Below are 12,397 nucleotides of genomic sequence, written 5' to 3'. Positions count from 1 at the left end.
TGGATTAAACCCACTTTAGGAGGGTTGTGTTTGATCCGCTCCTGCCCTGACGTTTGAAGCCACTCCTGTGAACTCTCCGTGTATTAGGAGGCAGGGCTGAGGGTCCCAGGATTCTGTCTCCCCTACCCCCACCACACACACACTCTGGGTTCCCGATTTGCAGAGTTTGGGGGTGACTCAGCACCGTGAGCACAGGCTTCAGGCAACGGTGACATTTCAAAACAAAACAAAACAAAAATAAGGCTTTTTCAAGAATTGGATGTTTTGAAAAGTACCAATATAGGGGTAATGGGCAACAATTTGAACTTAGCCGGTTGTATTTGATGCTTTCGTGTTGCTTCTGCTTGTCCATGAAGAAGACGGGTGATTATCGTTTTTAGTGTTTAGACCCATAAAATGTCTTCATCTCCTGGAAACAACACCTGCCTCTCAGTTTGGTATCTTTTTTGTGGGTACCCAGATCAGTGTGTAAATACACTCTTGTACATACAGAATGTTCACTCGTGATCAAACCATGAATCTTGGCAGAGAAGAAAAAATCAGAAGCCTAAAGAGGCCTGAGAGGAGAGAGAGAACGGAGTAGCTAACCAGAGACAACGTGGCTACTGTCTGGGTGTGTCTCTGCTGGAGGAGGCGGGCAAGAGTTTGTGAAGCAGCTAAAACGTGTGTGATTCTCTCTGCGTGTGTGTGTATATATTTTTAATGGTCAATAATAATTATTTATGTCTGCTTCGTGTTCGACCCTTTGAAAAGGTTTTTATTTTAATCTGTGTGTTCTGATTAAATGCTTAGTAGGGCAAGCCTTACAGAAGGGTTTGATTGTCCTCATTTTAGAGATGAGGAAACTGAGGTTGTGTCAAACTTCAAAGAGTGGAGAAGAATGGGGGATTGTGTGGATCTGCCCAAGGGGCCCGCTGCCCCAGTCTGGGCACACCGTCGTTTCTGTTCTTCTGTTCACCCTCAAGGACCACGTGGGAGTCAGTCCTTGGGACTCTGTTTCTCCTCAGAGACATGCTTAAATCTAAATTCAGCCTCCTCCGAATTTCCTTTCTCTTTTTTAAAATAATACTTACTATTGGATAGAGAGAGAGTAATTGAGAGGGGAAGGGGAAGTAGAGAGGGAAGGAGACAGAGAGATGACTGCAGTCCTGCTTTACCACTCATGAAACTTTCCCCCCTTGCAGGTGGAGATCAGGGGCTTGAACTTGGATCCTTCCACACTGTAATGTGTGTACTCAACCAGGTGTGCCACTGACTGGCCCCCAGAATTTCCTTTTTCTACTCTTCCTGAGATATGTGTTCTTTTCATTTTTTTATTATCTTTATGTATTTATTGGATAGAGACAGTCAGAAATCGAGAGGAAGGGGGAGACAGAGAGGGAAAGAGATAGAATAACACCTGCAGCCCTGCTTCACCACTCACAAAGCTTTCCCCCTGCAGGTGTGGACCGGGGGCTTGAACCTGGGTCCTTGCACACTGCAACATGTGCGCTCAACCAGGTGCGCCACCACCCAGCCCCAAGATATGTGTTCTTAGGACAAACAAATCAGGTCCTCACTGTTCACAGAATCACCTAGCTGTTTTGTCTACTGTCTGATCTCAGCTTTTGAAGCCCAAAAGGCAAATCCATGTTTTTTGGATTTTTCCAAGTCATTTGTTCTTTCCTCTAAGGTTCGGCAAGTAGAGTATCTAAACCCGGACAGGTAAGCATTCTGGATCACTATGCCTAGAAAGCTCTTTGTCTTTCTCTGCCCAGCAGAAAGAATGGTGGTCCCTCTACCCCACGGACAGCTGAGATCCTTAGAGTATTTCTTTTTTTTTTTGTAAGTTTTTTATAGTTATTTATTCCCTTTTTGTTTTATTGTTGTTGTTATTGATGTCGTCGTGGTTGGATAGGACAGAGAGAAATGTAGAGAGGAGGGGAAGACAGAGAGGAGGAGAGAAAAACAGACACCTGCAGACCTGCTTCACCGCCTGTGAAGTGACTCCAAGTGAGTCCCCTGCAGGTGGGGATCCAGGGGCTCGAACTGGGATCCTTACTTGGTCCTTGCGCTTTGTGTCACCTGCGCTTAACCCGACTCCCCCTTTGAGTATTTCTAAAGCTGTCCTGATAACCAGTATTCACCAAAAAGTAGGATAAATTTAGATTTTATTAGAGAAGGAAGCCAGAGACTCCAGGACAGGAAAGTCTCAACCCCAAGGAGGGTATTCACATTGTTTTGAGAAAAGTGAACCAAAAGATTGTGTCCTGGTGTGGAAGGCTGTATACACTACAGGTCAGTGAGCGCAAGTTATAATTAATATTGAAGGAATTCTGTGGCATGGCTGTGGGTAGTGTTACTGTACTCGGTGTACCCTGGCTTTGAGACAAACAAGCAAGGTCATTTCATTTTATTGTGGGTTTTTTTTTTTTTTCTGTCTTCACTGTCAGCTCATTCTTCTGGGAACTGGGAGTCCAGCATCACGGCCTGGGGGGGTTGGGCATCAAGAACCAGCTGTTCTCTGTACATCCCTGGTGGCTGGTTCCAGGCACTGTGCTCCTTCACAGGATCATAAGGTTGGGGTGCAGCCTCTTCTGAGAGCCAGATAAGCTGACTTTAAAAAAAATTTTTTTATATTTATTTTATTTATTTATTCCCTTTTGTTGCCCTTGTTGTTTTATTGTTGTAGCTATTATTGTTGTTGTCGTTGTTGGATAGGACAGAGAGAAATGGAGAGAGGAGGGGAAGACAGAGAGGAGGAGAGAAAGATAGACACCTGCAGACCTGCTTCACTGCCTGTGAAGCGATTCCCCTGCAGGTGGGGAGCCGGGGTTCGAACCGGTATCCTTATGCCGGTCCTTGTGCTTTGCGCCACCTATAAGCTGACTTTTGAATTGACACCTAGGTTCTGGGAAGATGGTGGTTCAGGGATGGTTTCTCCGCCAGTTCGATTTCTTGAACTCCAGTGGTCCATGAGGTCCTGAGAGGCTAAGTGGAAGGAGGTCCTCGCTTACTCAGAGACCCAGAGCAGAAGCATCAGGAGAGTAGCCCGCAGAGCAGTCTCTGTCAATCTAAGGTGACATTGGCCCTCGATCAAAATGAACCATCCAGGTAAATTCACAAGCTTCCCCTTACAGGACCACAACTGTGCCCTATTGGTGATGCAGTGCCAAGCATCTGGAACAGCTTCCGGTCTCTCTTAAAAACCCCTGATTAAAAATCACCCCTGGAGCCCCTGGCCTCCCCTGGTCCCCTGGCAGTTTCAGCCGTCCACTCTTGGTTTCTTCACATCAGCCACTCCTGAAACGGCTTTAATCTAAGCCGTGAATGGTCTTATCTGTAAGCCATGAATCCAACCGCCAGCAGAGATATCTTTAGTTGTTTTTTTTTATAAGATTACTTTTTTAATATTTATTTATTCCCTTTTGTTGCCCTTGTTGTTGTTGGATAGGACAGAGAGAAATGGAGAAAGGAGGGGAAGAGAAAGGTAGATACTTGCAGGCCTGCTTCACTGCTTGTGAAGTAAGTGACTCCCTTGCAGGTGGGGAGCCTGGGGCTCGAACCGGTATCCATCCTTACTCCGCTCCTAGGCACTTTGCACCACCTGCGTTTGACCCGCTGCGCTACCGCCCGACTCCCGATATCTTTAGTTTTGCAGGGCCTCTTAGCAGTATTCAACATAGCTGACCGGTCTCCGGGCCAGTGGTGCGATGAATAACTGACTACAGAACATAGCTGGCCTTTCCTTCCTTGAGAATATTCCTTTGGGGGCCACATGGTGGCGCACCTGGCTGAGCGCACATGTTCGAGCCCAGGGTTCAAGCCCCCAACCCCCACCTCCAGAGGAAGCTTTGTGAGCGGTGAAGCAGTGTGGCAAGTCTCTCTCTCTCTCCCTCTCCCTCTCTCCTACTACCCTCTTCTCTTTTGATTTCTGGCTATAACTAACTAGCCAATAAATAAAGATAATCTAAAAAAAATTTTTTTTAAGAAAAAAAATAAGTATTAAAAGAAAGAAAATATTCCTCTTGGCCACGGGTAGGCTGGATTTAAAAGCAGGAGCTTCTGAGTTCATTCACCAGCATCACATGTGCCAGGGTGATGCTCTAGTTCTCCTCTGTCTCTCCTTCCCCTCCTTCTTCTCTCCCTCCTTCTCCTTCTTTCTCTTCCTGTGTAAATAAATAAATCTTTGCCTTACATTTTTTTTATTGCCACTAGGGTTATCACTGGGGCTCGGTGCCAGCACCACCACTTCTTTTTTAAATATATCTTTAATTTATTATTTATGATTGGATAAGGGAGGGAGGGAAAGAGACAGAGAGACACCCACAGCCTTGTTTCGCCACTCGTGAAGCCTTCCCCCTGCAGGTGGCCACCAGGGGTGAACTCAGACAGGTGCACACTATGTGCGCTTAACCAGGCGCACCACTGCCTCCTCCTCACCTTTTTTTTCTTTTCCTGTTTTTATTAGGTAGGACAGAGAGAAACTGAGTGAGGAGGGGGAAGGAGAGAGGGAGAGAGAGAGAGAGAGACACCTGTAGACCTGCTTCACTGCTTGTGAAGCTTTCTGCCCCCTGCAGGCGGGAGAGCAAGGGTCAAATCTGAGTCCTTGCACATGGTGATGGGTACACTAAACTGGGTGCACCACCGCCTGCTCCCCCTTTTATTTTTACATTCTATTTATTTTAATGAGGAGATAGATAGATAGATAGATAGATAGAGCCTCAGGCATGAAATCCATTTCCATAACTACTGTACTATCTCCCCTACCCATAAATAAGTCTTAAAAGTTAATCTTAAAAATAAGTCTTGAAAAGAAAAAAATAGTCCTCTTGGCTCCTGTATCATACACCCACATCTTCGCCTGCCAGTCCTCCACTGCTCTTCCTTTCATCACCCTAAGGCAACATTCCTTAGGACTCTGGTTTGGCTTCTCTGGTCTCTCTCTCTCCATTCTTCCTGGATGAGTTCATCCATTCCTATAACCCTTGGTCTCCAATACCTCCCAACTCTAGTGACACGTGCACTCTACCAGGGGAGCCACCCCCAGCCTGACGGCTTTTGTTCAGAGCACTCGCTCGCCCTCCAGACTTCCACTCGACCCCATGACCCACAGCGTCTTCAGCTCAGTGGGAGCCAAAGCAGAATCACCCTCTTCACAGTCTTCCTCTCCTTCCTGAGGACCCTCCTGGGCACTGCTATGCCAGTAGAGATGCTGCCAGGCCACTCCATTGCTCAAGCTACACACACACACACACACACACACACACACACACACTCTCTCTCTCTCTCTCTCACACACACACTCTCTCTCTCTCTCTCTCACACACACACACACACACACACACACACACACACACACACACCAGCGTCTCTCTGACCACTCTCTGGCTCACAGGTGTCTGTCTGGCCTGCACATGGCCACAGCCGTGGTTCTGTGGTTCCAGCCAACTCTCCTTCCTCCTGGACAATAGCAGTGGGCTTTGAACAGAACCTTCTGTCCCTGCTGCCAGAGGGGAACTTCATAAATCAAAGATTGAAGTGTGCTGCCCTCCACTTAAATCCTAACAGTGGTTTCCTGTTGCCCACAGGATCCAGTGCAAGCAGAGTGTTACCTTTTTGTCTAAGACTTGCCTCATCTTTTGCTGTCCAGCTCATTTTTTTTGTCCCCCAGCTCAGAATTGCCTTCACAGCATCTCCAAGAACTTCTCGCCTGCTGTTTCCTCTTCCTGGAACTCTTCAGTTCTACCTTCTCTGGGCTAATCTCTCAGTTTCAAATCTTATTTAAGGGGTGGGAGTGAGGAGATAGCATAATGGTCGTGCTTGAGGCTCTCAAGTCCTAGGTTCAGTCCCCTGCGCTATTGGAACTCAGAGCTAAGCAGTGCTCTGCAGTCACCTGACATGGTTTCTCTCTGCACAGGGTTAGTGAGTCCAAACTCTCCCAGGCACACGAAGAGGGACAGAAAGGGCCCCTTCTTAAAACAGGACATGATTAGATACTGGAAAGACGCCTCCTTTCTGTTGCCTGAGGCCTGGAAACATTAAATTGAAGATATTCTGTTGGGGTGCTTTCACGGTTGTTCTCAGCCGCCTTCCCCTAAAATTTGGGAGGGTTTTTGTTGCTGTTGTTGTTTGTTTGTTTGCATTTCAGGTAGTGGGCTGGGTGACTTTGAGTGATAGTTTAGATGTCACAGAGATTGCGGGACCTTTTGTTTTTCCTTCCTTCCTTCCTCGTTCTATTTATTCATTTGCTAAGTTACAGCATTTTAAAATTAAAGCAGACCCCAATGACGTCAAAAGTGATACCCTTAACGGTATGGCAGCGGTGGGATTCGAACCCACGCCATCGAAATGACTGGAGCCTAAATCCAGCGCCTTAGACCACTCGGCCACGCTACCTCCCGCTCACAGGCCCTTTCCCTCAGCCTATATTAGTCTGGTGACGTGGTTCCGTACCCTCCCCGAGCCCGCCCACACGGGTCTGCGCATGCCCAACGATGGCAGGGGGCATTGAGCCCTGGCTCCTTTTCGGCTCACCGAGTTGCAGTGCTCTCTGACCAGCAGCAGTGACTGCTGCCGCGATGCAGGATTTTAAAAAAGAAAGGAGATTTCCTAGTTGTAAAGTGTTAATTTTTAAACCCGCGAGTAAGTGCGTTTGTCTGTGAGCGTGGTTTATAGTGTCTGCGTCCACCAGGGGGCAGCATGCACTCTGCTTCTTCCTCCCCGGGCTTGGACAGAGAGCCCGCAGGGAAGCCCGCTTTGCACAGAGCCGGGAGCTGGGTTACTATTCTGCAGACCCGAGTCACCTTTGCAGGTCTGCGTGGCCCATTGGCCTCAGCTAAAAACCAAAGGTCCAGATGGAAAATCATGGAAGGTTGTTACAGGTCTTTCTTTGGTCTGTGTTAAGACACTCTTGTCCCCAGTCCTATTGTTTCTGGGCTTCTCAGAGTCGAAGTAACTTTTCTCAAGACACTCCTGGCAGAGACGAGCATACTCCAAGACCCAGAGTTCTCTCTCTCTCTCTCCATATATATATATACATATATATAATATATAATATATATATTCTTAAGGCAACAAATACAAAACAAACAGATAATCCACAAATAAATACAGGGCAAGCCTCCCTCCCCCACCACCAAGTGTTAACATGCACATGTTTGCTTTCAGTATTTTAAACAACAGCAACAAAATGAACACCAGAGGTCAATTTCAGGCTCTAAAGTCTAGTCCCTTTTCTCCTGCCTTAGAGAAGTTTCACATCCTTTCGGGCAACCTTTACCCCTGATTTTACAGGTAGGCTTACTCATTTCCTTGCATGTATAAGCAATGTAAAAACCCGGTTAAGTAAGCAGGTGTGGGCTGCTGAATAATATCCCCCTCCCCTTCCCAAGATGTCCACAGCTAAACCCCCAGCACCTGTGACCGCGTTTGTTTATGGGCAGAAGGTGTTTTGCTGTGGACGCAGCTCATGAAGAGCGTAGGCTGGGTGACCCAGGGAGTTGTGAAGACTGAGACCCAGGTCCCAGAGATCCAGCCACAAATCAAGGAGTGTGGTCAGCTTCTGGATGCTGGAAAAGGTAAGGGAACACCCTCTCCCCTAGAGCCTCCAAGAAAAAGAAGCAAGCGGCCTGACACAGTGGTTTGAGAACTTTTCATGACCAGGACTCCAACACAGCTGCGCCTTTGAAGCCTCTAAATGTGTGGTGATTCGTTACAGCAGGGCTAGGAAACCGGCTCAGTGATTCAGCCCACGGACTTGAGTACCGCACCTTCCTTTAGCCAAACATTGCCTCAAATAGGTTTATTTTGTTTTGTTTTTATTACCACCAGGGCTATTGCTGGGGTTCAGTACCTGCACCATGAATCCACTGCTCCTGGAGGCCATTTTTCCCCCTTTTGTTGCCCTTGTTGTGGTTATTATTGTTATTGTTGACATTGTTCATTGTTGGATAGGACAGAGAAATGGAGAGAGGAGGGGAAGACAGAGAGGGGGAGAGAAAGACACCTGCAGACCTGCTTCACTGCCTGTGAAGTGACTCCCCTGCAGGTGCGGGGCAGGGGGCTCGAACTGGGATCCTTACGCTGGTCCTTGCGCTTTGCGCCACATGCGCTTAACCCGCTGCTCTACCGACCAACCCCCCCTTTTTTTCTTTTTTAAAATTTTCCTTCTATTTTATTTAATAGCACAGAAAGAAATTGAGAGGGGAGGTGAAGTAAGAGAGAGGGGAGAGAGAGAGAGAGAGAGAGAGAGAGAACTGCTCCACCACTCATGAAGCTTCCCCCTGCAGGTGGGGACTGGGGGCTTAAACTCCAGTCCTTGGGCATGGTGATCTGTATGCTCAACTGGGTGCACCACTGCCCGGCCCCCTCAAGTAAGTATTTATGGGTCTCTCTAAGGATCATAGTGGGCCCTGCTGGACTGTGAACCCTAAGAGGGCTGATGACAGTGTCTTATTCACTAGGTGTTATATCCCCAAGATCCAGACCAGTGTTGACAGCAGAAACCATTCTGTTATTTAATAGAGTTTAATATAGAGAATGAGGGAAGCCAAGTACCACTCCAGTACATATGGTGCCAGGGATCAAACTGGGAGCTTCAGGCAGGCAAGCTCCATCTTCTGCCAGCTGAGTTCTTCCTCCAGCAGCTACAAGACTGTTTCTCAAGCCAGTGGCTCTGTTCCTTGGAAAAGGCTGCCCTTACCTTGGCCATGTGGTTTTAGAGAAAGTCAGAAGCAGGTGGCGGGGGAGATAGCATAATGGTTATGCAAAAAGACTCATGCCTGAGGCTCCAAAGTCCCAGGTTCAATTCCCTTCTCCACCATAAGCCAGAGCTCATCAGTGCTCTGGGAGAGAAAGTCAAAAGCAAATGCTTCTGTGTGGAGCTACCCAGAATTTTCACCTGGACTTGCCAGCCAGTGGCCCCCTGCAGCCCCCCAGCCCCTCTCCCCCAATCATGATGACACTATAGCAGCTTCCCCACCCCATCCCCAGCTCCCTCTCTGGTCATCTCACTTGCACTTCACTCAGCTAACAAGGCGAAAAAGCAGGCACAGAGCTTCCTGATCTGCTGGGACCCTCCCACCACAGGAGCTTCTGCTCCCACAGAACAAAACTGCAGCGGGTGGGGAACTGCAGGCAGCTTTGAGCCTGCCCCACCCACCCACCCTCCGCAGCTCTGGGGGCCACAGTGACAGGAGATATGGAGGCCTCAGCCTGGGCCCCGGAGAAAGGGGGGGCTCCGCTCCCAGCTACTGTGCTGCCCGCCTCACCCCCCAGCTCTGAACACGGTGGGGAGGGGAATGGGCAGGGGAACTTAACTCAATAAACCCGACCCAATGCTTCTCACTCACTAGAAGAAAATGAAAAAAGATCCGGTGGCAGGAGCAGGAGCTCATCTGCTTCTCTGAGGGGCCCTCTCCCAGCAGGCTCCCCTGTCTGCTGCCTGGTGATTCTGCTTCTCCGCTGATTTATGTCTCCCTGGGCGACACTCCGGGCCACGCCTTTGCAGAGACAGGACAGCCCAGCCTGGCCAGGGCGGGACGCCACAGAGTCAGAACAACGGGGCTTGGTTGAGATTTTGATGTTTTTATGTTCTTTTAAAAAATCATTCCTTTTAGGGACACACACACACACACACACACACACACACACACCCCAGAGCACCGTTCTGGCACACGTAGTGCTGGGAATCACGCTCAGGGCATCATTTTTGAAAGTCTGGAGTGCTACTACCTGTGGGGTCACTGTTGCCAAAACTCTTAAGTGACACAGATAATGTTTGCAAAGGTGCCAGTTGCCCCTTGTGGAAATGTGAGCACAGCTAAGAAAAGAAAGTGTGTGTGTGTGGGGGGGTTTTACCCTGGCTCACTCAGTAGTGGGGTCAACATGCAAGGACCCAGGTTCAAGTCTCCAGTCTACATCTGCAAGGGGAAAGTTTTATGAGCAGGGAAGCAGTACTACAGGTGTTTCTCTTTCTTTCTTTCTCCCTCTCTGTCTTCTCCTTCCCTTTCATTTTCTCTATTTCTTTTTTTTTAACTTTTTTTTTTTTTTAACCAGAGCACTGCTCAGCTCTGGCTTATGGCGGTGTGGGGGATTGAACGTGGGACTTGAGAGCCTCAGGCATGAAAGTCTCTTTGCATAACCATTATTCTATACCCTCACCCTTTTTTTTTTTAACTTTTTAAAAAATATTTATTTATTCCCTTTTGTTGTCCTTGTTGTTTTATTGTTGTAGTTATTATTGTTGTTGTTGATGTCATCATTGTTGGATAGGACAGAGAGAAATGGAGAGAGGAGGGCAAGACAGAGAAGGAGAGAGAGAAAGATAGACACCTGCAGATACTACTTCACCACCTGTGAAGCGACTCCCTTGCAAGTGGGGAAGCAGGGGCTCAAACCGGGATCCTTCCGCCGGTCCTTGTGCTTTGTGCCACATGTACTTAACCCACTGTGCTACCACCCAACTCCCTCATTTTCTCTATTTCTGTAAGAAGAAGGAAGGAAGGAAGGAAGGAAAGAAGGAAGGAAGGAAAGTGAGAGGAGGAGCAGGAGGAGGAGGAGAAAGAAAATCACCTATGGGATCAAGAAATAGCTCATTTGTTAGATTACACATCTTGCAGTGTGTTTGACCCTGGGCTTGAGTCCTGACATCCCATGGGAGCAGTACAGGCCTGGGGTTGCTCTGTGGATAGGGCAGTGGTGCTGTGTTATCTCTTCTCTCACTCTTTTTATGCCTGTCTCTCCCTCTCCTCTCCTCTCCTCTCAAAAAACACAGTCAGACAAACCAAAACACCATGTGCATGGCACACACACACACACACACACACACACTCTTTCAATTTCTCTTCCCACTTAAACTGCCAAGGTTTGTGGTCCGGTACCCTGAAGGCTGTTCTGGATTCTTGTGCGTCTTTTGTGGCTCTGACTTTGGGCTGAGATAGACTCACTCAGATTCTGCTCCTGCCCAACTTTCTCCTGTAGGAACTCCAGGTACAGTTCTGTGTTTTGAACAAGCCAGAGGAGTTTCCACTAGATGACCAAAGGCACCTGTGTTTTAAACCAAGATAGTACCTTCTAGAACTTGTGTGGAAAGTTCCTACACTCGCAGTACAATATCCAGAGACGGAAGTGCTCAGGGAGGGGCCTTCAGGACCATGTGTGCTTTTTTAAAAAAATTTTTTTTTATTTTCCCTTTTGTTGCCCTTGTTGTTTTTCATTATTGTTGTAGTTATTGTTGTTGTTATTGATGTCCTTGTTAGATAGGACAGAGAGAAATGGAGAAAGGTCAGGAAGACAGAGAGGGGGAGAGAAAGACAGACACCTGCAGACCTGCTTCACCGCCTGTGAAGCGACGCTCCTGCAGGTGGGGAGCCGGAGGCTTGAACCGGGATCCTTACGTTGGTCCTTGTGCTTCGTGCCACGTGCACTTAACCCGCTGCGCTACCGCTGACTCCCAAAAGTTTTTTTTTTTTTTTTTTTTTTTATCATCAATGAGAAATATAGGAAAATAGAGAGAAAGAACCAGACATCACTCTGGTACATGTGCTTCTACGGAACTGAACTTGGGACCTCATGCTTGAGAGCCCTAATATTAAATATTAGGACAGAGCCCTGCTCAGTTCAGGCTTATGGTGGTACTGCAGAATGAGCTCAGAACCTCAGGCATGAAAGTCATTTCCAGAGCCATTATGCTGTCTCCCCAGCTGCCTCCTCAGCAAAGGATTACAGATGCCACGTGGCTCCAAAACACTCATTTACAAGCAAGAGAGGGTTTTTTTCCCTCCTTTTACCAGAACATCATTCAGTTCTGACTTTTGGTGGTGTGGGGATTGAACCTAGGACTCTGAAGCATCAGGCATAAAAGTCTTTCTGAATAACCATTATGCTATCTACCTCCATGGGTGCCTACTTTCGTTAGGCCCACAAGAGTCTGGTGTGTCTCTTGTCTCTGACCTGCCCACACCTGAGCGTCTGTTTACTTGGGGCTCTGGGAGCAGACTCAGCCCTTCTTCCTGGCCCACATGGCAAACATCTGATCCCTCAGAGAACTCCACTTTTGGAGTCAGATAAATGGGTTAGTCCTAGCTCCTGGCCATATTACTTTGGGCAAGGCTTTATGACTTGTATATTAGAGCCTATGAAACTGACCTCATACGGTGGGTGTGAGGATAGAATGAAATAAACCAGTCAAGGAATGCCTGTAACTTTTATATTTTTATTTCTAAGAGTCATGAGGTCATGAGTCATGAACTCTCACTGGGAAAAACCAAACCAAAAACAAACAAACAAACAAAAAAAACCAGTCTGGGATATCAGATCAGAATGTATCACAATGTTCATAGGAGTTGACCATCTGTTTGTTTTCTCTTGTCATGCCTTTCCATATTTGTCCAGTCATTCCTCACAATGTGCCTGG

General features: G+C 47.7%; 1 non-coding gene across 1 annotated transcript; it reads right to left on the bottom strand.

Annotated features, from left to right (window-relative positions):
* Positions 1-6,296: 6,296 nt before the first annotated feature.
* On the bottom strand, positions 6,297-6,378 carry TRNAL-UAG (transfer RNA leucine (anticodon UAG)). The gene has a single exon. It is a non-coding gene; the product is annotated as a tRNA-Leu (tRNA).
* Between the last annotated feature and the right edge of the window lie 6,019 nt (positions 6,379-12,397).

This window comes from Erinaceus europaeus, chromosome 15 (genome assembly GCF_950295315.1).
Source record: "Erinaceus europaeus chromosome 15, mEriEur2.1, whole genome shotgun sequence".
In the NCBI taxonomy this organism is placed as follows: Eukaryota; Metazoa; Chordata; class Mammalia; order Eulipotyphla; family Erinaceidae; genus Erinaceus; species Erinaceus europaeus.
The sequence above is the reverse complement of the archived record's forward strand: the minus strand, read 5'-3'. Positions and strand labels throughout refer to the sequence as shown.